The sequence below is a fragment of the Dendrobates tinctorius genome, unplaced genomic scaffold (genome assembly GCF_039654945.1).
Source record: "Dendrobates tinctorius isolate UK_male_01 unplaced genomic scaffold, ASM3965494v1 ptg000008l, whole genome shotgun sequence".
NCBI classification, from domain to species: Eukaryota; Metazoa; Chordata; class Amphibia; order Anura; family Dendrobatidae; genus Dendrobates; species Dendrobates tinctorius.
In genome coordinates this window covers 71671190-71695880 of record NW_027361676.1, presented here as the reverse complement: position 1 = coordinate 71695880, position 24691 = coordinate 71671190, and the positions used below count along the sequence as shown (strand labels likewise).

The 24691-nt window shown below is 46.6% G+C and overlaps 1 long non-coding RNA gene across 2 annotated transcripts in view; it reads left to right on the top strand.

Moving 5' to 3' along the window:
* LOC141089604 (uncharacterized) overlaps positions 1 to 24400 on the top strand; it is a 56047-nt gene extending 31647 nt beyond the window's left edge. The window contains exons 1-2 of one of the 2 annotated variants that reach the window (XR_012232342.1): positions 15297 to 15395; positions 23979 to 24400. This is a non-coding gene — a long non-coding RNA (uncharacterized lncRNA). Of the gene's footprint in view, positions 1 to 15296; positions 15396 to 23978 lie in introns of those variants that run through there. The other variant, XR_012232345.1, reaches the window with a different exon arrangement.
* Positions 24401 to 24691: the final 291 nt, after the last annotated feature.

Here is a 24691-nt window from a genome sequence, read left to right as displayed (position 1 = left end):
TAGCCCATCAACCGGTCCGACAACAGACAGTGGACAAGCTTCAGGACGACGAAGGTAGGGAATACGATTGTCGAGGATGACAATAGACAAAGGAAGGGGGAGTGTAGGGAAGGTGACCTGATGGACAGACTTGTCTGTAGGCAGAAGGGATGGTTGGTGCACTGTAGATGGATGTTTGTAGTAACAGAAGGGAAACAGCTGAGGAAAATGGAAAAGGAGTGCAGTACCTAAGTTTGACCACAAGATGGCAAGGGGGAACGTAGTTCAGGACTTGACAGCATCTTATGGCTTCAGAAACCGCTTAGTCATGGGGGCGGGGAGATAGGAACCCAGGAGGGGATTTCCCGAGGAGGGAGATAAATAGGACAGGATTGGGTTCCAGAAGGTTCTAGTCCCGGGAGGAGCTCAGGAGGAGAAGAACCAGTATGGAGAACTGACAACGGTGGAGAGCTCGACCAGGGGACTGATAGGAAGAGACAGTCAGGGGGTGGCCCAGACACAAAGAACCGCAGAACAGACGAGGCCCCGGGGGTACCAAATTGACGACGACCTCAGACTGGTGAAGCGCTGGCGGTAGATAGACCTAGGGTAGCCCCAGCGAAAGAGCCGCGAGGAACGTCACTACGACAGAAGAAAGGTGCAGGTACCCGGGCCTGGATACAGAGAGCTGTGAAGGTGCTGCGGTGTATGGCTACGGTTGTCAGGAGGATGGCCAATAAACTCAGACCTGTTGTAACTGAAATCTGCCTTCGTCTCGTGTCTGTGTCGTCTGGTCGCGGTAAGCAGTGAACCACCCCCCAATCTGGGCCCCTACCACAGAGGCACCAACAATCTATTATTATCTCCTGTATGTATTTGTGGTATTTTGCAATAAAAAATCCTTTTTTATCTTCTTGTTTGACACTATTGATTGTTCTCGTAGTCTAATCACACTATGTGCTCAGTAAGTTCTTTAATGGTCAGTCTATAGAATATTGATTATGGAAAATATGGTTCATGTATCAAGACTTTACAGTTACATTCAATAAGTATCATGACATTTACTCTGTTATTTTATAGATATGGAATTTATGAAGGTGGCTTCAAATCTGTGGTTATGCTATCTGTTTTTACATCTTCTGACCACTGTCTGGGGCCTTGGGAAATTGTCTTTGTTAAGGACTTGCACTGTGCTTTTCTGATATACCGTGTTTCCCCGAAAGTAGGACCCCCCCGAAAGTAAGACAGGGTGGGGGTTACGGGGGGGTCCTTCAATGTAAGGCCTCCCCCGAATGTAAGGCAGGGTTGGGGGCCGCTGTGAATGTAAGGCCCTTACCTTTGGGCCGCCGCTGTCCCCCATTGGGTCCCCAGGCTCCAGAGGTGTCCTCAGGTGCAGCTGGGCGGGTCCAGTGCTCATGGGGTTAACTCGCCGTGTTAACCCCGCAATCCGCCCAGCTCAACAGCTCATTGGCCGCCCCTGTTCCCCACGTCACCGCCGGCCCCCGGCTCGAGCACTGATTGGTCCAGCAGCTCGGGCTGTAATTGGCCGCCCCAGCCCCACGTCACCGCTGTTTCCCTGCTGATTGGCACAGCGTTCCTTGCAGCACAGGCCTTCCGCACCCACAGCCGCACCGCAGAGGAAAACGTCCAGCATTTAAAAACCAAGTAGGGAAACATGTACTGTATAGGGTATGGGGCTGTGTGCAGTGGGATACGGCACTGTTATGGGGTGTGGGGCTGTGTGCAGTGGGATACGGCACTGTTATGGGGTGTGGGGCTGTGTGCAGTGGGATACGGCACTGTTATGGGGTGTGGGGCTGTGTGCAGTGGGATACGGCACTGTTATGGGGTGTGGGGCTGTGTGCAGTGGGATACGGCACTGTTATGGGGTGTGGGGCTGTGTGCAGTGGGATACGGCACTGTTATGGGGTGTGGGGCTGTGTGCAGTGGGATACGGCACTGTTATGGGGTATAACAGCATGTTAATAAATGTTAATTTATTGGTTAAAAAGAAATTGTCATTTTTTTTTGGCTAATGTAAGACCTCCCCCGAAAGTAAGACAGGGTGGGACTTTTTGGGGTAAAATTAATGTAAGACAGGGTCTTACTTTCGGGGAAACACGGTACTAGCAGAGTATTTGTCTGACAAACTAACAGAGTACTTTTCTGATATACTAACAAGAGTATTTTCTGATATACTAACGGGGCATTGTTGGACTAGGGTGCCAATGGCCCACCAATAGCCAACTCCAGGACCCCACTTTTCAGCTACATGCAAATTTGACATTATCCTCAAACACAAATTTATATAAAAATGAACTGGGTAGATTGTTAAATGAATAAGATGCCGCCTTTGTCTGTACATGGTGATTCAAATATATTGTGCCAAGCACTGCTCATATAAGAGGGTGGTGGCCCACTCCTGCACAGGGGCACACCAGAGTTTTCTCCTAGATCTCCTGTGGGGCAGTCCAAGCCTGTAACAGGGTATTTTCTGACATACTAGCAGGGTATTTGTCTGACATACTAATGAAATCTGTGTATATTGTCTGGTGGCTTTTGGACACTATAAGCCTGTATCTTTTGCAGTTGATGCTGCTTCTACTCTAATAAGAAAATTACTTTATGATATGGCTTTTACATATTTTAAAACAGTGATGAAAAATGCTCCACTGATGCTTTAACCATCTACTGGTGGCTTTTTTTGTGATGTGAACATTTCTTATTGTTTATACGTTAGTATTATTGTTATTTTCACGAATATTGTCACCTTATCACACATTTTTGGTATTTACACTTAGGGCATAATCTGGTCATAGAGGGAGCGGGGGCACCACATTGCAATACTAGGGTGCCAACCTCCGCGGCAAGGTAGGGAAAGTGGATGAGACCGTTATAGAGTTAGCCCCACTGCCCCTTCCATTTTCTGTATTGCTATCAAATCCTATTAGACTCTTTAGCCCAGCCGTTTTATGATATTAAAATAAAAATCTTTGTAAATAATAGGAGGGGTTTTCCTTTAAGTTTTTTTTCTTTTTGAGTTTCTGGGACCTTGTTTTCTATTTCAATAGTCTTGTGTTTAGGTAGCTTTACATATCACATTGGATACTCTGAGACTGCTGTATATACTTCACATAGGAGACACCAAGACTGCTGTATACATCACATATGATACCCTGAGACTGCTGGAAATAGAACATAGGAAACACTGAGGCTGCTGAATTTACACCACATAGCATACATGGAGACTGCTGCACTTACCACAGGAAGGAACGTGACAGGAGCGCACAGTGCGCCAATTCTGCTCACAAAACATGTCTTGACATGGGAACTTGCATCAGGAATTAATAAAGCATTGTGTGCTTTTTTGTGGCATTCAGTAGTGGATGCTGTGTAAGGGAGGGACAGGACTGTCAATCATCCTCATTTTCACAGTCTTCTACTAGGCATTGCTCCTACTAGCCAGTTTCCTACTCCACACTGATGAGGGGCAAATACCCCGAAACAGCTGTCTGTGGATGGATACCATGTTTTGGCATAGGTGGTTTCCTTCATTGGAGACTGCCCTTCCCGTGGTTGTTCCTTCCCGGTGAAAGACCTGGCTAGTCATTGCTTGCGTTGAGAAACATGTGATGGTGTCTCCGCGGCTTCTGTTTTGCATGTTTTGCATATTTCCCATAAGGGATGGGGGCAGTGCTCTAGAATCACTGCGTTGAGAAACACGTGATGGTGTCTCCGCAGTGTTAGATGTTGATCTCCATGAGGTCAATCATCCTCATTTTTCACAGGACTGTAGTCGTGACCTGTATTACTGTAGCAGCTGTATCCAGTCCTTCCCCTACATGAAATAATACTCTTCTCCTCGGCATATCTTCATCTCCAGACTTAGCTTCACCTGGGCACTTCCCAGGCCATAATGGTCCCTCTTCTAGGCGACCCCCATCAATGGAGACACAGTCTGAGACAACTTTAACACTTTCTTTACTTAGGATTTTGCACGTTACATCCACAGTTGGTACATCATAACAATTGCTTGCTTTCTCATCTTTCCCGAGCTCATTGTCACTTCTGTGCAGTACACGATTGAACCGTCTTAGGGTACCGTTACACCTAGCGACTCACCAGCGATCCCGACCAGCGATATGACGCTGTCAGGATCGCTGGTGAATCGCTGGGTGGTCGCTAGTGAGCTGCCACTCAGGCAGATCTCACCAGCGACATCGCTGGGGACGGGGATCGCTACTTACCTGTCAGACGCGGCGATCCTGCGTCCTCCCGCCCAGCTCCACGCGTCGCTCGTCGTCACAGCAGGAAGCGCCGCAGGAAGCTGACGACGAGAAATGGTCCAGCAGCTTCTCGCGCGATCAGCGATAATCAGCGGGGGAGCCGGTCGGAGGTAAGTATCACATGCAGCGATATCGCTAGCAATATCGCTGCAACGTCACAAAATCGGTGACTTTACAGCGATATTGCTAGCGATATCGCAGTGTGTAACGGGGGCTTAAGACTGCTGCCCAGTTCCTTCCTTGCCTGACCTCGCTATAATGACATTTCCTTCAGCCTGTTTCGTGTCAATAGCTTGGAGGATTCCCATTCAAAATAAAACATAGCCTTTAATAATCCATTAAAATCTAAGACATCACATAAACAACATATAAACAAACATAATAGTGCTCGTGCGTATCAGTGCTCATTTAAAAAAATGGTTCGGTCTCACCATTAATCCTGGACATAAGCGCCCCAGCGTATTTTTCAGAGGTCCCCTGCCGGGTATTCGGGTCCGTATAGCAGCACAAGACAGTGCAGGAAAAAGGAGGTTAATAGGGTTACAGGTATGAAGTTTTCCCTATCCTCCCTGTCGTGCCCAGGTATTACTCCTGCCCTTACAAGGACAGGCCCCAAATGGACCCTATAGTGTCACCCCCAGTCCTTAGAAGGGGTATTAGCTCCCTACGCGTTTCCTCTCCAATAACGGGGATTCATCAGGGGAGATATATAATTATATACAGTTGTGGCCAAAAGTATTGACACCCCTGCAATTCCGTTAGATAATACTCAGTTTCTTCCTGAAAATGATGGCAAACACAAATTCTTTGGTATTATTATCTTCATTTAATTTGTCTTAAATGAAAAAACACAAAAAGAATTGTCCTAAAGCCAAATTGGATATAATTCCACACCAAACATAAAATAGAGGGTACACAAAAGTATTGGCACTGTTCGAAAAATCATATCATGTGATGCTTCTCTAATTTGTTTAATTAACAGCACCTGTAACTTACCTGTGGCACCTAACAGGTGTTGGCATTAGCTAAATCACACTTGCAGCCAGTTGACATGGATTAAAGTTGACTCAACCTCTGTCCTGTGTCCTTGTGTGTACCACATTGAGCATGGAGAAAAGAAAGAAGACCAAAGAACTGTCTGAGGACTTGAGAAACCAAATTGTGAGGAAGCATGAGCAATCTCAAGGCTACAAGTCCATCTCCAAAGACCTGAATGTTCCTGTGTCTACCGTGCGTAGTGTCATCAAGAAGTTTAAAGCCCATGACACTGTGGCTAACCTCCCTAGATGTGGACGGAAAAGAAAAATTGACCAGAGATTTCAATGCAAGATTGTGCGGATGTTGGATAAAGAACCTCGACTAACATCCAAACAAGTTCAAGCTGCCCTGCAGTCCGAGGGTACAACAGTGTCAACCTGTACTATCCGTCGGTGTCTGAATGACAAGGGACTGTATGGTAGGAGACCCAGGAAGACCTCACTTCTTACCCCGAGACATAAAAAAGCCAGGTTGGAGTTTGCCAAAACTTACCTGAAAAAGCCTAAAACATTTTGGAAGAATGTTCTCTGGTCAGATGAGACAAAAGTAGAGTTTTTTGGGCAAAGGCATCAACATTGAGTTTACAGGAGAGAAAGAGGCATTCAAAGAAAAGAACACGGTCCCTACAGTCAAACATGGCGGAGGTTCCCTGATGCTTTGGGGTTGCTTTGCTGCCTTTGGCACTGGACTGCTTGACCGTGTGCATGGCATTATGAAGTCAGAAGACTACCAACAAATTTTTCAGCATAATGTAGGGCCCAGTGTGAGAAAGCTGGGTCTCCCTCAGAGGTCATTGGTCTTCCAGCAGGGCAATGACCCAAAACACACTTCAAAAAGCATTAGAAAATGGTTTGAGAGAAAGCACTGGAGACTTCTAAGGTGGCCAGCAATGAGTTCAGACCTGAATCCCATAGAACACCTGTGGAGAGAGCCAAAAATGGTAGTTTGGAGAAGGCACTCTTCAAATATCAGGGACCTGGAGCAGTTTGCCAAAGAAGAATGGTCTAAAATTCCAGCAGAGCATTGTAAGAAACTCACTGATGGTTACCGGAAGTGGTTGGTCGCAGTTACTTTGGCTAAAGGTTATGCAACCAAGTATTAGGCTGAGGGTGCCAATACTTTTGTCTGGCCCATTTTTGGAGTTTTGTGTGAAATGTTCAATGTTTTGCTTTTTGCTTCATTCTCTTTTGTGTTTTTTCATTTAAGACAAATTAAATGAAGATAATAATACCAAAGAATTTGTGTTTGCAATCATTTTCAGGAAGAAACTGAGTATTATCTGACAGAATTGCAGGGGTGTCAATACTTTTGGCCAAAACTGTATAAGGGGGTTTGAACATTTTTGTCCATAAAGAAGGGGCCCTGCAATGGCTGGGTGCCTCAACCAGCAGAGTGACTGTCCATATCACTGTCAAAAAGTAAGTCCCAGACACGAATTCATCAGTCACTATGTTTGGTGGCCCCTGGTGAAGCATCCGGCCCATCTGTACCGATATTGTCGAAGCTCCAACTCCCTTTATCTCAGTTCAGCCAATTTCTTCCCTAAAAGCATTGGCCCAGGTGATTAGACACCACATCTTTCCTTTCCTGTTCTGGACCATTGCTAAGACACGTAGTGGCCATGGGTAACGTGGGCTATAACAACTTAACGTTACGTGGCTGCCGAGCTGTCTGGGCCTATATCCCATGTGGAAACTTGGGCGCCCTGGCCCCGTCTGACTAAACTGCTCTTCAGCACTAACCTTAATTCCCAGCAGCCCCTGCTACAATTAACCCTCTATGAACATCCTATCAGGCCCCACTAGTATGCCCCCATCTAGTGGCCTGCAACATAATTACATCTACCTGGTCTATGGGGGAAACTATACTAAGAGTGCCCTCCTCTAATGTCCCAAGATGGATGCACTAGCTTACCCTAACTATACATAGACACATAATATTATACAATACACAATGGTAACACGTACATGTGGCAATACCATTAAAGACTAGCGATAATACATATTTCTATGTAGCAGTACCGCAGACGTTAATCAGAAACATTATAATACAGTAATATATGCATAGTAACATAGGAAGGACAACTTTGAGGATGGAAACAAGAAAACATCACAATTAACTTCCTTACACCTGCGTGTGCGCACTCTACGAAAGAATGAAAGTACTGGCTGCTTGAAAAATAGGGTCAGTAGCCCAAGCACTGGGGCCCACTGTGAATCTGCACAAGGAGCAAATTATATCACCAGCTGTAAACAGACAGCAGGCTGGAGGTTCCTCACACCTGCTCTAGACTTTGAGCTCTGCAGCAGATCTCATGTCCATTCAGCCAGAAGACATTGGTAAATTTGGGTGATCGGCCATTCCGGTGTAGGGTTCGGTGCAGATCTTTCACACCACGTTTACAAGATGTTTTTATACAGATGCATTGAGCACATAAGCATTGTCATGCTAAAACAGGAACCAGCCTGTCATGTCCGCCATGTCTGCCTTGCCTGTTTTGCCTCAAGAACCCCTGAAGCGGTGTGCACGCGCATCTCATGTCTGCTATCCTGCTTGTTCCCTAGAGCAGTGTGCACACTCACCTCATGTCTGTTGAGCTGCAGGATGCCTGCGTTTCTGCTCTGCCTTCTGTGATCACCTCGTCATGTCTAGAATCCCTGATCATGTGTCCTTCCTATGTTCCAGCATAGGCTGGTTCTGCATTCGTCTCTGCATGTCTGAAACCCTGATCATGTGACCTTTCCTAGGATCCTGCACTGTCCGGTTCTGCAATCGTCTCTGCATGTCTGAAACCCTGATCATGTGACGTTTCCCAGGATCCTGCACTGTCTGGTTCTGCAATCGTCTCTGCAGGTCTGAAGTCTTGATCATGTGACCGTGCTCTATGATCCTAGAGGAACTGAACTGGAAGCTCTTCCCTGGTCCTGACCCGGAAGTGGAGGTGTTATGCCCTATATCAGACCGCTCCTTCCTATGCTCAGGGCCTGAGTATTGTGTTGCTTCTCTGCACGGCTGCTTGGTCTGTGGGGTTGCTCCCTCTATTCTGTGCCCTTGCACTCTGCTCTGTAGTGCGTCTCTGCACATGCTCCGTGCTCGTATTCCGTCTCTTGTCTCGTGCCTTGTCTAGTGTTTGTCCTTCGTGTTATGTTCTGTCTTTGCCCTGCTTTGCCTTGTAGTCCTTGTTTGCTCTGATTCTGTTCTGTGTTTCTTTCCATGTTTCCTGTCTCACTTTGCTTTGTGGCTTCAGGTACCCCTCTCTGTACCCTGTCTCTGACGTGTCTCCCTACACGTGCAGGCCTCGTCTCTGTGCCCTGCCCCTGACGTGTCTCCCTACACGTGCAGGCCTCGTCTCTGTGCCCTGTCCCTGACGTGTCTCCCTACACGTGCAGGCCTCGTCTCTGTACTCTGTCCCTGGCGTGTCTCCTACACGTGCAGGCTCTGCTCTGTACCCTGTCTAGTCCCAAGGTTCTCTCTTGGCCCAGCTCTGGGCTTATGCTCCGCTGCTAGACTCTGTCCCTGTCCCTGACGTGTCTCCCTACACGTGCAAGCCTCGTCTCTGTACCCTGTCCCTTGAGTGCCTCTCTGCACGTGCAGGCCTTTGCTCTGTACCCTGTCTAGTCCCAAGGTTCTCCCTTGGCCTGGCTCTGGGCTTCGGCCTATGCTCCACTGCTAGACTCTGTCCCTGACGTGTCTGTCTACACGTGCAGGCCTCTGTTCTGTGCCCTGTCCCTGGAGTGCCCCTCGGTACGCGCAGGCCTCGCCTTGTACCTTGCTCCTGGCATGTCCTTTGCATGTGCAGGGTCCTGTCTACTACTCTATGCCTTGCCTCTGATGTTTTGTGCGCTCTTGCACTTTTCGTACTAGGCTTTGCCGTGCTCTCTGCACGCGTCTCTGTCCTGTATCTTTGCCTAGCCCTGCCTTGTGGCTCCGTGCCTCTGTGCACGTGCCTGGTCGCCTGTGCCTGCCTGGTGTGCCTCAGCCATGCCGCCTCTAGCCGTGCTCGCCTGTGCCTCAGCTGTGCCCCGTCCAGTGCTATAGTGGTCTCCGGCTTCGTGGCCGCAGCGGTGCCGCCTCTAGTCGTGCCCGCTTGCTTATGCCATCGTCGGTACCACCTGCCGGTGCCCCCAGCTGTGGTCTCCGTGCTCCCTTGCACGCACGCTGGTTCTCGCACTGTGCCTTTTTGTGCTACTCTTGCACAAAGTCTTTTGCTCTCTTTGCTCTGCTCTGAACCCTAGTTTGCCTGCCGGATTCCGTAACCTGCCGACCGCTGCCAGAGATCCGGACCTAGATGATTGCGGCCTGATGTCCGGAGCTGATGTCCGTAGGTTGATTCCTGGACCCTGTCGGTCGATGCCAGCACCCCGGATTCCGATGCCATTGAACCTGTCCCTGGTGTGCCCTCGCACGCGCAGGTCTCCGTCCTTGTACCCGTCCCTGGCATTCCCCTCGTCATGCGCAGGCCTCCGTCCTGTGAACCCGAACCTGGCGTGTCCGTTGACACGCATCATGTCGTTAACCCTGTCTTGTTTCCTTGCATGGAACCCTGGCTGACTTTCGGATGTCTGGATCCTGATGATTGCCTACAGAGCTTCAGAACCTGATGTCCCGGTTGATCTTCGCTTGCTGTCCGGAGTCTGATGTCATCGCGCCTCTGCCTACCATCTGCACGTACCATGCTTGGACTTTGGAATGCCCTTGCACGCACCTTGCTATGTTGTCCCTGTTCTGGTTATGTTTGTACCTGATGTTATCCCTGAAGCCTCCCTTAAATGAAGTTTCTTTGAACTAACGTCTCGTCTCGCCTTGTCTTGTTTCCCTGAGCCGGCCGCCAGCTCACCCTTTTGGTCTTGCCCATGACACTCCCTGTATAGGGGGTGATTCTCTAGGTTAGCTCACTCTAGGTGGGTGGGTGCCACGGCCCAGAGGGTCCACTCATTCAAAGAAGAAACGACTCAGCGTAAGCTGACGCTCGTCACACTAGCCTTTCTAAAATATCAATATTCATTAGAACATAATGACAGACTTCCCTTCACTTGAACTAAAAGTTAGCTAAGCCGTTAATGACAGCCTTAGTCCGTTACTTTTACATAAAATTCAACATCTGGATAGGAAGTTCTCTCCTGTCATCCATCAAACTATATATGAACCTCTTTCATAATGAAGAGTGATTCATCATTCCACAGAAAACATTTAATACTCCACTTCCTGCTTGGTATAAACATTGACCACTGAGATCCATGCCTCTTAATGATTTAGAAGCTTCTGACAATTGGTTATGCACCTCTATGTGTGCTACACCACAAATTTTACTCTAGTAAGGGGCTTGAGTAAGATCTCTAGTGTAAGTGTGGTAAGGGCCCAGATTGGGGGGGGTGGTCCACTGCTTACCGCGACCAGACGACACAGACACCAGGCAGATTTTGGTTGCAACAGGTCCGAGTTTATTGGCCGTCCTCCTGACGACCGTAGCCATACACCGCAGCTCCTTTACAGCTCTCCGTATTCAGGCCTGGGTACCTTCACCTTTCCTTCTGTCGTAGTGACGTTCCTCACGGATCTTTCGCTGGGGCTGCCCTAGGCCTATCTACCGCCAGCGCTTCACCAGTCCGAGGTCGTCGTCCAATCGGTACCCCCGGGGCCTTGTCTGTCCTGCGGTTCTTTGTGTCAGGGCCACCCCCCTGACTGTCTCTTCCTATCAGTCACCTGGTCGAGCTCTCCACCGTCGTCAGTCCTTCGTACTGAGTCTTCTCCTCCTGAGCTCCTCTCGGGACTAGCCTAGCCTGGAACCCTGTCCTGTCCTATTTATCCCCTTCCTCGGGAATTTCCCTCCTGGGTTCCTATCTCCCCGCCCCCCATGACTAAGCGTTTCTGTAGCCCTAAGCTGCTGACAAGTCCTGTTCTCACGTTCCCCTCTGCCATCTTGTGGTCAAATCTAGGTATTGCACTCCTATTCCGTTTTCCCCAGCTGATTTCCTTCTGTCATTACAAATATCCATCTACAGCGCACAAACTGTCCCTTCTTCCTCGAGTCAAGTCCGTCCGTCAAGTCACCTTCCCCATATAAGGATCATCATGAATGGAGCTGGGTGAAACTGGCATGAAAACTCCAAAAGTCGCAAAATTATGGCACAATTCCACGTTGCACAAAAATTTTGTGACTTTTTGAAGCAATTTATGCTACAGTTCTGGTGAATTCGCTTTGATGAAACAGTGCCAATATCTTACGTATACAGCGTTTGTAGAATCATTAGGCAATTTGCATTTTTGACGATTAATATTATTATTGAACAACTACAGTGCTGACGGTCAAACCAAAAGGATAAGAAGCCTTAAACCTGAATATTTACGAAAATAAAAGTGTGGTTTTTCCTTTCTTAGGAGAATATCAATGTGTGAAGAATTATTGGGCAACTAATAATGCAGAATTATTATGTAGCTAAATGAAAAATGTAAATTCTCCCATCTCAATTGTTTATTTTCATCTGTTAAATTAAAAATAACCAAAAATCTCAAAATGTGCAAAAATCCATTTCTGACATTTCTATAAAAAATATCAGGGACCAATTTAGCCCCCTTCTTTTCAATAACAGCCATAAGCCTTCCATCCAGGGATGAGCGAGCATAATCGTGGGTATTCGGTACTCAGCGAGTAGTGAAGTACTCTGAACACAGCGAGTATTTCACTACTCGCCTCGCACTACTCAGAACTCCCGCCCAGCATTTGCCAATCACAGTAATGCCGCAGCCTTCTTGGTTGTGGGCGGCATTACTATGATTGGCTGGCCGCCCAGCGTCATAGCCTATGAGTCATAGCCTGGCTCTATGTAAGCCCTGCCGCTGCCATTTTCTGCACATTGCATGCAGAACACAGCTACTGTAGGGAGAGTGTGAGCCAGTGGTGTATCTAGGGGGGGGCAACCGGTAGGGGGCGCAGTCGGGCCACCTAATGCAGCGGGCCGCAGTGTCCACCCTGGTGGCTGCGTTCTGCCGCCACCCTCAGCCTGAGAGTCGGTGGTACTCTGTCAGCTGTCACAGCTGGTGCAGAGAAGGTGCGCGTGCCGGCTCCCAGGGAACCATTGTACTGGCGTCTATACAGACGCCAGTACAAGTGAAGCTCTGACTGCCGGGTCAGAGCGACGTCAGCAGCATGACATGTCATGTGATCACGCTGCTGACGTCACTCCCCAGCGCCCAGAGCGAATGCTCAGCGCTGGTGGTAAGTGCTCCACTGTGAAGCTGAAGACACCGAAGATGGGAGATGGGGGGTGTTAATGTGGGGAAGGGGGTTAATGAGTGGGGATGCGGGTTATTGTGTGTGGGGGGGTTAATGAGTGGAGATGGGGTTAATTTGTGGGGGGTTAATGTGTGGGGGGTTAATGAGTGGAGATGGGGATTAATGTGTGTGGGGGGGTTAATTAGTGGGGATGGGGGTTAATGTGTGCGGGGGGTTAATGAGTGGGGATGGGGGTTGATGTGTGGGGGGTTAATGAGTGGGGATCGGGGTTAATGTGTGGGGGGGTAATGTGTGTGAGGGGGTTAATGAGTGGGGATGGGGATTAGTGTGTGGGGGGTTAATGAGTGGGATGGGGGTTTGTGTTTGGGGGGTTAATGTGTGGGGGGTTAATGAGTGGGGATGGGGGATACTTAATGTGTGGGGGGATTTGGAGTGGGGATGGGGGGTTATTTAATGTGTGTGAGGGATTTGGAGTGGGGATGGGGGATTTAATGTGTGTGGGGGGATTTGGAGTGGGGATGGGGTTATGTAATGTGTGTGAGGGAGTGGGGATGGGGGATTTAATGTGTGTGGGGAGATTTGAGGACACAAAAAGAAGAGTATGTATGAGGAAACAGTATGGGGGATGGGTGCAGACAGTATGGGGAGCGAACGGGTAAATGTATGTGGACATAGTATGGGGAGTGAGGGTGATGGGATGTGTGCAGACACAGTATGGGGAGTCGGGGGTATGTGTGAGCAGACAGTATAGAGAGTGAGGGGGTAAATATATGAGGAGACAGTATGGTGAACAGGTGGGATGTTAGAGGAGACAGTATGAGGAGGGAGGGGAATAGAATGAGACGACAGTATATTGCAGACATTTTTATTCAGGAGCATTATAATGACAATTCTATCTTTAAGGGCATCGTGTGAAGATTTGCTGCAGAAGACCGGAGAAGATGGAAGTCTGCAGAGATAAAATGTGGATGAGAAAACTCATCATAGGGTCTGCACAAGAAGAAGAAAAGGAGACCGACTCCAGAGACAATGTCATCTATAAGATACCTGGATGTAAATGTTATTTGTGATACTGACTAATTCTCATGTTTTTATTTGTTAGGAGCATTAAAGGGGTTGTCCTGGTTTGTGCTGAGTCTGCTGTCATTCTATGTGACTGCAGACTTCTGAATTCTCACAGTGCTCACTGAACGCTGTCAGGATTCTCTCATGCCGGTAATTTACATACATGCGGCAACATGCTCACTTGACATGTGTGGGCTCACTCAATGAAAATGAACGGAGCGAGGCCGGGCACGTCTAGTCAGAATGTGGCCAGAAGTATACAATTCACATGCTTGTGCTGACATGACTGTATATCGGCAAGGGAGAATCCTAAATGTGTGCAGTGCATTAGGTGTGAGAATTCAGAAGCGTGCAATGTCAGGACTCAGTTCTGCAGGTTCCAGTGTCATCACATGGACACTTCACTCCTATGCGATTTTCATAGTTATGGTCCTGTGACAACGAGCTTCTCTTCCTGCTTTCAGTTTTTTACTGAAAATTGAGAGGATTAGGGAGAGCAGCTCGTGGGTACATGACTAACTGTGCAAGTTGCATATGTACTTTGGGGGGGGGGTGCCAAACCAAATTCTTCCCCCGGTGCCAGAAAGCCTAGATACGCCTCTGGTTAGAGTGATCAATGAGTGGAACAGGCTGCCACAAGAGGTGGTAAGTTATCCTTCCATGGAAGTCTTCAAACAGAGGCTGGACAGACATCTGTCTGGGAAGATTTATTGAATCCTGCTTTGAGCAGGGGGTTGGACCAGATGACCCAGGAGGTCCCTTCCAACTCTAATATTCTATGATTCTATGAGTAAAATTGAAGATTTTGTAATGAAAGCTTTATTATATAACCTTTCTTTCATTTTATGAGTTAAAACATGTTCTATGAAACTCAGTCTTTTCAAAAGTTTGGAAATTGTTCTTGAGTTCAGTGAGCTATTGATTAAAATCTTACTTTTGAAAGGGGGTGTACTCATTTATGATGAGCACAGTCTATGACATGAATTAGTGTTGGAATAATGCTTTTATATATATATATATATATATATATATATATATATTCTGCATCAACTACTATTTACTACTGCTTAATAGTAATAGTCAATAAAGCACTGTATAAAAAAAAACAAAAAAAAAACATGAAGTTCCTGTTCACTAATTGTGTGTGTAGCTGGAGCACATTTTACTTGCACTTTGCAAGCTGACAGACAAGATGCTAAGATCCTAAGCTATAAGAAATACCAGTTGTAAGCTGTGTAATCTTTGTTACTGAATAAATATATAGTCTCTATTGAACCCCTGAACAGTTGAACAGTAGAGAGATGAATCCGATATCAACAATTAGACGAGTAAACATCAGTATACTTTTTGTTATTGCCAGAAATGTAATGATTATAGATGCAGAGTGTTTGTGGGCCCAGTGGAGAGGGTGTAGTTATCCTTTGTTGAACTGATTAATGGGATGAGGCACAAAGCAGGGCAATGTAAGGCAGACATGACTTCTACTTATGGACACAAAGGGGGAACTTCTACTGTGTGGAGGCATAGAGAGGTCACTATAACTGTGTTGAGGTATAATAAGTGCAGTATAAGTTATGGGGGGGCACAAAACTAGCTTATAGCAAGGGAGGACGGAATTATTACTGCATACAGCACTATTTCCTTTATTTAGAGTTGGTTAAAAGTAAAGAGCCAAAAATGTCTGTGTGTTACGTTCTGCAGAATCAAGATGTGGATGGAAGAAGTTTCCATAGCGATCTGGGCTAGATATTGAAGAACAGAGAAATTTATTTCCAACACAGAATATGCCACTGGTAATCAACTGGATTTATTTGTGTATAATTCACATATCTAGCGTACAACTAGTATCTACTACTATTTGGTCGCTGTATGGTGGTAATATTGGTCTTAGTACAGGTGTTTTTGTTAATGATCAGTATGCTGGGATTATTCGGTTGTTATGTGGTGGTAATAAGTGGTGATGGTGTGTCAGTATATTTTGTTCCCTATGTAATGGTATTGTTGGTAGTATTGGTGTTAGTATAGTAGTTTTTGTTAAGCAACAGTATGATGGTATATTTAATTATATAGTAGCATTATCTGCTATCTGACTGTGTTTTTATTTTTTTTGTTTGTTTTGTGTTTTTTACAGAGGAGAAACATACAGTTGTGTGAAAAAGTGTTTGCCCACTTCCTGATTTACTATTCTTTTGCTCGTTTGTCACACTTAAATGTTTCAGATCACCAAACAAACTTAAAAATTATAAAACATAATACAAGTAAACACAAAATGCAGTTTTTAAATGAAGGTATTTATTATTTAGGAAAAAAGAAATCTAAACCTACAGGGCCCTGTGTGAAAAAGTGATTGCCCCTCTCCCCTTAAAACATAAATTACCTGCTGTTTATCACATCTTTGGGAAGCTGAGTTCAAATTCCATAGCCACATGCAGACCTGACTACTATCACATCTGTTCTCAATCAACAAATCACTTAAATAGGACCTGCCTGACAAAGTGAAATAGACCAAAAGATCCTCAAAGCTAGAAGTCTTGCCACGATCCAAAGAAATTCTAGAACAAATGAGAAACAAAGTAATTGAGATCTATCAGTCTCGAAAAGATTATAAAGCAATTTCTAAACCTTTGGCACTCCAGCGAACCATGGTAAGAGTCATTATCCACAAATGACGAAAGCATGGAACAGTGATAAACCTTTTCAGGAGTGGCCGGTCGACCAAAATTACCCCAAAGGCACAGCAATGACATCCAAGAGGTCTCAAAAGACCCCACAGCAAAATCCAAAGAGCTGCAGGCCTCTTTTGCCACAGTTAAGATCAGGGTTCATGAATCCACCATAAGAAAGACTGGGCAAAAATGTCCTGCATGGCAGAGTTCCAAAAATGAAAATCACTGCTGAGCAATAAGAACATAAGGGCTCATCTTAGTTTTGCTAGAAAACATCTTGATGATTTTGATGAGAATTTTTGGTGGACTGATGAGACAAAAAGTTGAACTTTTTGGAAGGTGTATGTCCCATTACATCTGGTGTAGAAGTAACACAGCATTTCAGAAAAGGAACATCATACCTACAGGAAAATATGGTGGTGGTAGTGTGATGTCTGGAGCTGTTTTTCTGCTTCAGGACCTGGAAGACTTACTGTGATAAGTGGAACCATGAAATCTGCTGTCTACCAAAAAATACTAAAGGAGAATGACCGGCCATCTGTTTGTGACCTCAAGCTTAAGCGCGCTTGGGTTATGCAGTAGGACAATGATCCAAAACACACCAGCAAGTCCACCTGTGAATGGCTTAAGAAAAACAAAAGACTTTGGAGTGGCCTAGTCAAAGTACTGACCATAATCTAATTGAGATGCTTTGGCACGACCTTAAAAAGACGGTTTATGCTCGGAAACCCTCCAATGTGACTGAATTACAACAATTCTGCAAAGATGAGTGGGCCAAAAATCCTCCAGAGAGTTGTAAAAGACTCATTAACAGATATCACAAGCGCTTGATTGCAGTTGTTGCTACTAAGTGTGGCCCAACCAGTTATTAGGTTTAGGGGGCAATCACTTTTTCACACAGGGCCTTGAAGGTTTGGATTTCTTTTTCCCTTAATAATAAAAATCTTAATTAAAAAACTGCATTTTGTGTTTACTTGTGTTATCTTTGCCTAATATTTACATTTGTTTGGTGTTCTGAAACATTTTATGTGTAACAAAACAAACAAAGTTGGAAATCAAGAAGGGGGCAAACACTTTTTCACACAACTGTATAGCCCAAGCAATAAAGCAACAACCTAATGATTGGGGGGTGGGCCTAGGTCCTAAACTTGTCCCGGGCACATAGGACTCTAGTTATGCCTGTGGCTGTGGCAGACAGTTTTGTACAGTTAAAGAAGCCCTCCCCATCATAATTTTTATCGTCTTGCGATATTGCAAACATTGTAAAATATATGGCACTGTGCATTTATAGTTGCTCATTTTGCTCTTCTACGAAGCTAATTCTTCTGTTTCTCATTAGGTCTATGACATCACGTGATTAAAAGCTGTCTAGCTGAATCCTAGCTCTGTAGAAACAGGAGGTCAATTTTCCCGGCATGACTCTTAAGTCACTGCAAAATTTCCTGGCAGGAGGGAGCAGGTCACAGCTAGGTCAGGAGTTGAAGATGGGAATGATCTACGCAGGGACAAGACACTTCCTGTTTCTACATAGAGAAAAATTAGCTGGGTAGAAAGGAAAAATGAGCAATTGTAAGTGCACAGTGCTATATAAAATGATGATTGCGATATATTAAGAGGATAAAAACTTTAATGGGAGGAGTGCTTCTTTAAGCATATGGATAAGTTGATATGACTCCATTGCATGGCCACAAATGTGAGAAAAGGGCAGGTTTCCAGCCTACATTGTAGATGTTATCAGGAAGATATCTAATATATAAAGCTCAATGTGTGTATGTATGTATGTATGTGTGTGTGTGTGTATGTCCGGGATTGGCATCCGCACCGTCGCAGCTACAGCCACAAAATTTGGCACAGTCACACGTCTGGACCCCGAGAGCGTCCTAAGCTATGTTGTGAGGTGAAATTTTAACCCCGCGCGTTCCAATTCACCAAAGAATTTTGCCCCTATCTACATAATGGGGAAAAAGTGTGTGCGCATCAAGCCCCGTCCCTCATTATGATGTCATAATGCCCCTATCTACATAATGGGGAAAAAGTGTATCAAGCCCCGCTCCTCATTATGTCATAATGGTTGACTATGGAATGGAGGATGTGTGATGGGTATATGGGCACTGGACTATGGGATGGAGGATATGTATGACGGGTATATGGGCATGGGACTATGGGATGGAGGATGTGTGATGGTTATATGGGCACTGGACTATGGAATGGAGGATATGTACGACGGGTATATGGGCACGGGACTATGGGATGGCAGATATGTATGATGGGTATATGGGCACTCTACTATGGGATGGAGGATATGTATGATGGGTATATATGGGCACGGGACTATGGGATGGAGGATGTGTATGATGGGTATATGGGCATGGGCCTATGGGATAGAGGATGTGTGATGGGCATATGGGCATGGGCCTATGGGATGGAGGATGTGTGATGGGTATATGGGCACTCAACTATGGGATGGAGGATATGTATGATGGGTATATGGGCACGGGCCTATTGGATGGTGGATATGTATGATGGGTATATGGGCACGGGACTATGGGATGGAGGATGTGTGATGGGTATATGGGCACTGGACTATGGGATGGAGGATGTGTGATGGGTATATGGGCACTGGACTATGGGATGGAGGATATGTATGATGGGTATATGGGCACGGGACTGTGGGATGGCGGCGGATATGTATGATGGATATATGGGCACGGGACTATGGGATGGAGGATATGTATGATGGGTATATGGGCATGGGACTATGAGATGAAGGATGTGTGATGGGTATATGGGCACTCGACTATGGGATGGCGAATATGTATGATGGGTATATGGGCATGGGACTATGGGATGGAGAATATGTATGATGGGTATATGGGCATGGGACTATGGGATGGAGGATGTGTGGTGGGTGTATGGGCACTCGACTATGAGATGGAGGATATGTATGATGGGTATATGGGCACGGGACTATGGGATGGCGGATATGTATGATGGGTGTATGGGCACGGGACTATGGGATGGAGGATATGTATGATGGGTATATGGGCATGGGACTATGTGATGAAGGATATGTGATGGGTAAATGGGAACTCGTCTATGGGATGGCGAATATGTATGAAGGGTATATGGGATGGAGAATATGTATGATGGGTATATGGGCACGGGACTATGGGATGGCGGATATGTATGATGGGTATATAGGCACGGGACTATGGGATGGAGGATATGTATGATGGGTATATGGGCATGGGACTATGGGATGGAGGATGTGTGATGGGTATATGGGCACTCGACTATGGGATGGAGGATATGTATGACGGGTATATGGGCACGGGAATATGGGATGGCGGATATGTATGATGGGTATATGGGCACGGGACTGGGATGGAGGAAATGTATGATGGTATATGGGCATGGGACTATGAGATGAAGGATGTGTGATGGGTATATGGGCATTCGACTATGGGATGGTGAATATGTATGATGGGTATATGGGATGGAGAATATGTATGATGGGTATATGGGCATGGGACTATGGGATGGAGGATGTGTGATGGGTATATGGGCACTCGACTATGGGATCTTGGATATGTATGATGGGTATATGGGCACGGGACCATGGGATGGAGGATAATTGTAATTTGTTAAATAACTAACCACAGTTAGTTACTATGCCCGGGCAGCGCCGCGCTCTTCAGCTAGTTATAACATATACTTCTGATGGAAGGCAATGACAAATTTTTTTGTATAACCATACATTGGGATACTTTATTAGGGAAGCCGAAACTAGTCATTAACGAGGAATAACATGGCAGCTATTCAAAACAAGTTTTTTGGGGAAGACAAAAACTATGGATTTCGAGTAACCCTGGGAGAAAATTATCTCTCAACATGATAAAAAGGCTGAGGGACCGATTCATTAAGCCCTTTTCAACAGAAACCTGACATAGGATGGTGACAAAATCTTTTTGCTCAAAAATTGTGCAACTTTTGTTATTTTCTGACAGCTGTTTGAAAAGAGGGGCATGGCCTGGCACTTACCAACAAATGAACATGACAAAAGCGGCATTAGCAGAAAGTAGCCCAAGTCTATAACTGAAGTACATTTCTACCTCTGATGAATGTGTAGGGAAGTTGACCTGACGGACGGACGGACGGACTAGTCAGAGTGAAGAAGGAAAGGTTTGCACAGTGTAGGTAGGTGTCAGTTATTACAGTGGGGAAACAGCTAGGAAAGTGTAGTGGACGTGCAATACCGTGGGTGGACATTAGATGGCAGGGAGGAGTGTGAGCAAAGGACTTGACAGCAGCTTATGGCTTTAGAAACCGTTGGTCATGGGGGGCGTGGTTGGAGTGACAGTTTCAAGGAACCGGGTGAGCTATAAAAACGGTATGAGACGCTGCGGGTGTCGGGGCATCGGCCGCCTGGAGTGGCAATGGTGGCGGGAGAACGAAGTGAGCCAGAAGACGTCATCCTCGGGTCCATGGGCAAGAAGTGGAGCCTGTGCGGGGCCCGAGCAGAGCCAGAAAGAGCGGCTGCCATTGATACCGGCGGAGAGTCTCCCCACGGAGCCCCTGAGTATGGAGGCTAGGCCCGCGGAGCAGCGGGTTGGAGAGCGGAGGCTGCGGGAGGAGCCGTGTGGTGACGTGACAGAGGCCGTGGTGTCGGGGAAGGTGAGAGTTCCCCCAGCCCTGCCGGCGGCTACCCCAGCGGCCCCTATCATTCTGCCGCAGCACGCATCCTCCTGCGTACCGGAAGGCCTGGCTGCAGAGGGCCCTATGCTTTACGCGGAGTTGGGCGAGGACCCTGCCCCTGTCCCTAAGCCAACCCGCCCGGAGTCAACAGGGCGGAGTTCATTGGCAAGAGGCTCGGTTGCACTCCCTCGGCCGATCCCAGCTTCATCACCCGAATCGGCCGTCACTCCGGCTCTGCTTAAAGTTGTGGATGTGGCCTACCCTGCGGCCGTGAAAATGCCAGCGCTAAAAACAGTGGCGGCCTGTTTGACGGGCCCTTTGGACCAGCCCTCCAAAAACACGGCTGCTCTCAACCGCCACTTGGCCCCAGCAGCTGCTGGGCCACAGATACCATCGGCCGCCTCTGCCCCACGTCCTTTTTCGGCAAGCTCCCGCCCACCGGACTCTGGGACTGGTGCGGTACCCTCCGTTTGGGTTACGGAGGTTATTAAGGGAAAGAAGGCACGGGAGAAAGCGATTTGGAAACAGCTGCATGACAAGGGGGAGGCTGGCATGGCGGAGAAGAGATCACAGGGACGGCTGGTATACACCAACCTCGAGAAGGGGTACGGTTTCATCCGTGATAAGACTGGCCAGAAAGTGTATGTGAACGTGGCCTCTATACGACATGGCCGGGCTCTAAAAGAAGGGGACTTGGTTTCCTATTATAAAGAGTACTGCCCCCGCGGATATTATGCGGTGGCAGTATTGGCGGAACCCGAGGAATGCAAACCCCCGTAAAGAGGACTGTTGTGGACACTCTCTGCATCCCAGGAGCTCCACGGTTGTGGGGCCCCTTGCTACCAGCCATCAGGAGATGACCTGGACTGTCAGAATTTCGGTGCACCGTTGTGCAGTTCACAGGACAGTTTTACGTCCATGTTCATAGAAAATATGTTTGTTTTTGAAAATGCTATATCCTGACACAGTGGGGATACGAAGAGCAGAGGGAGTGTCCATGTCCAAGGAAGGGGGAAGGAGAACATGTGATGTTTTATTGTTGTATGTTGATTTTTGAAAGCAAAGGAAAATGAAAAAAAAAAAAATATAAAAAAATGGGGTACTTGTGCTATTATAAAGTTGTTTGATGTATAATATGCAAAGTAAAATGCAACAGGTCCGGGTAAGGGAAGGTCTGCGAGACCAAAGGAAAGTGTGAGATCCGGTAGGGATCTAAGAGTTGAGGAGGTCTGGGAGACCGGGACGCCGACCATGACATGTTATTGAAAGAAAGGAAAATGAGTTGGAAGACGTGAGGAAGACAGCCGTCCTAGGTCAGGTCCCCAACACCACGGACACCCCTGAAGGAGGAAGGTGGGCGCTGGTAATGATCTGGGAGGTAAGAGACCTCGATCATGGCGTACCGAATAGTGGAAGGTGACAGTAGGGGAGAGTAGGGGAAGGTACACGCCATAGAGAGAATATGGGTGTACCTAGCCCAACTTGAAAGACGTTGTCATGTGGCGTGCGCGCTGGTGAGTAGCAGTAGGCTGCTCAGAGCATAGTGCTCCCAGTATGGTTCGGCCCGCGCAGATATTGGGTTTGGCTCAACAGCTGGTCCGACAACAGAATGTAGGTGTAGCTTCAGAACGACGAAGGCAGGGATGACGATTGTCGAGGACAACAATGGACAAAGGAAGGGGGAGTGTAGGGAAGGTGACCTGACGGACGGATGGACTAGTTAGAGTGAAGAAGGAAAGGTTTGCACAGTGTAGGTAGGTGTCAGTTATTACAGTGGGGAAACAGCTAGGAAAGTGTAGTGGACGTGCAGTACCTTGGGTGGACATTAGATGGCAGGGAGGAGTGTGAGAAAAGGACTTGACAGCAGCTTATGGCTTTAGAAACCGTTGGTCATGGGGGGCGTGGTTGGAGTGACAGTTTCAAGGAACCGGGTGAGCTATAAATTCTGAGGGAGGGTTCCAGAAGATTCCAGTCCCCAGGGGGAGCTCAAGTGACAGGAGGACTGTGACAGTCTGTGCACTCTGAGGAAAACCAAACCAGGGGGACTGAGGAGAGAGTACGTCAGGGGGGTGGTCCTGACAGGAAAGAACTGCAGTAGAGACGAGACTCTGGGTGAAGGACACCGTATGTGTAACGACGAAACTGGCCAGTAAAGTGCTGATGGTTTACGGGCCTAAGGCGGCCACAGTGACTGAGCTGACAGGATTGTCACAGCGTGAAAAGGGGAGGTACGTATAAATACGTCCCTAGTGTAACGCACGGTGTATGAAGCGGCCCTGGACACGGAGGGCTGTGAGAGAGAGAGAGATTTTGCGGTGTGCTACGAGGGCCGTCAGTCGGACGGTGAACAATAAACTTGGACCTGTTGCACCCAGAATCTGCCTCATCATGTCTCTGTACGTCTCTGCGCGGTATAACGAGGGATCACCCCCCTAGTCCGGCCCTCCCAACCCTACAAATGGACAGGTGAAATATGGGTACACTTTTTAATGAATTTGGCAGATCTTACTTCAGCAGACCTCGGATCAAGACTAGGGTATAAAGCCCCATATAGACCCCCTGAGAACGTTAAAATTCAACATTCCCAAGTCTTGCATCCATATACTAAAATACAGTGACTTTATTATGGTTAATTAATAATTAATGCAAGTAAATTAGGAAGACTCATCACGTAAAGCAATATACACATTAAAGGTTAATGAAGATATCCTGAAGCATGAAGGCCTCTGTTCTGTCTTACACTTGTGCAATCTTATTACGTGTCTACTTGTAACAGATGCTCAGTGTCACAATAACAAATGCTTTGTTCAGTGTCACAATTGCTTCAAGCCAAAGTGAAATGTCCAAATTGGCAATATATACAATGACAAACTGTGCTAGGACTTTGTTACACACAGAGGTATTCATGGTTATGAATCTAAGGATGTGAGTGGTTGGTATTATATGGATGTGCATCGAAAACCATTAACAGTATTGTAATGTTATTTTATTCACATGTATTAATTGTTTTTACAGAGAAGTCTGTATAGCCACGGTATGTCTAAAAGGAAGAATCCCTCCTCCACGCAACCACACTCGTCAGGACCTCTATATAGGATCTCCATACCGCAACCAATCAGAATCCATTTTTCTAGTTTTCTGTTAGTAAATCATAACTAAATTTTGATTTACATTTGTTTGTACCCAAACCAATTTTGAAACATAACGCTGAATGTGCAGAAGACAATTTGTCTATTTATTCGCTATAGTTTGTTTTGTAATGTATTCTATTCAAACCTTTACCAAATGTGATCTACTGCCAACAGTTACTGCTGTACATACAGCTGTATATAAATAATTTACAATGTGTAATACCTTTTTTTTAGCTCTTTAAGGGATTGTCCTATAAACAACAAATATCTGCTATTTACAGAATAGGTTATGAATATATAAGGGGGTCAACTGCTGGGGCCACTGGAAATGGAAAAGAGGTTAAAATGTCCTTTCAGCTCTGCGATTGGCTGCAGTAGTGATGCGTTCTATTGACGTCATGTCAGCCATATCACAAAGATTGGAGAAGCAGCAGATAGCCAGCACCGGACCTGAGGAGGGTAAGTATTATCTTGTTTTTTTAATGGTGTCTGATCTTTTGGAAACCACGTTTCTAAAAGCAGAAAACCCCTTTAACTCATGCACAGCTGACATTCATTATATTTTCAAATTAAGTAATTTCAGTACTCATCAACATG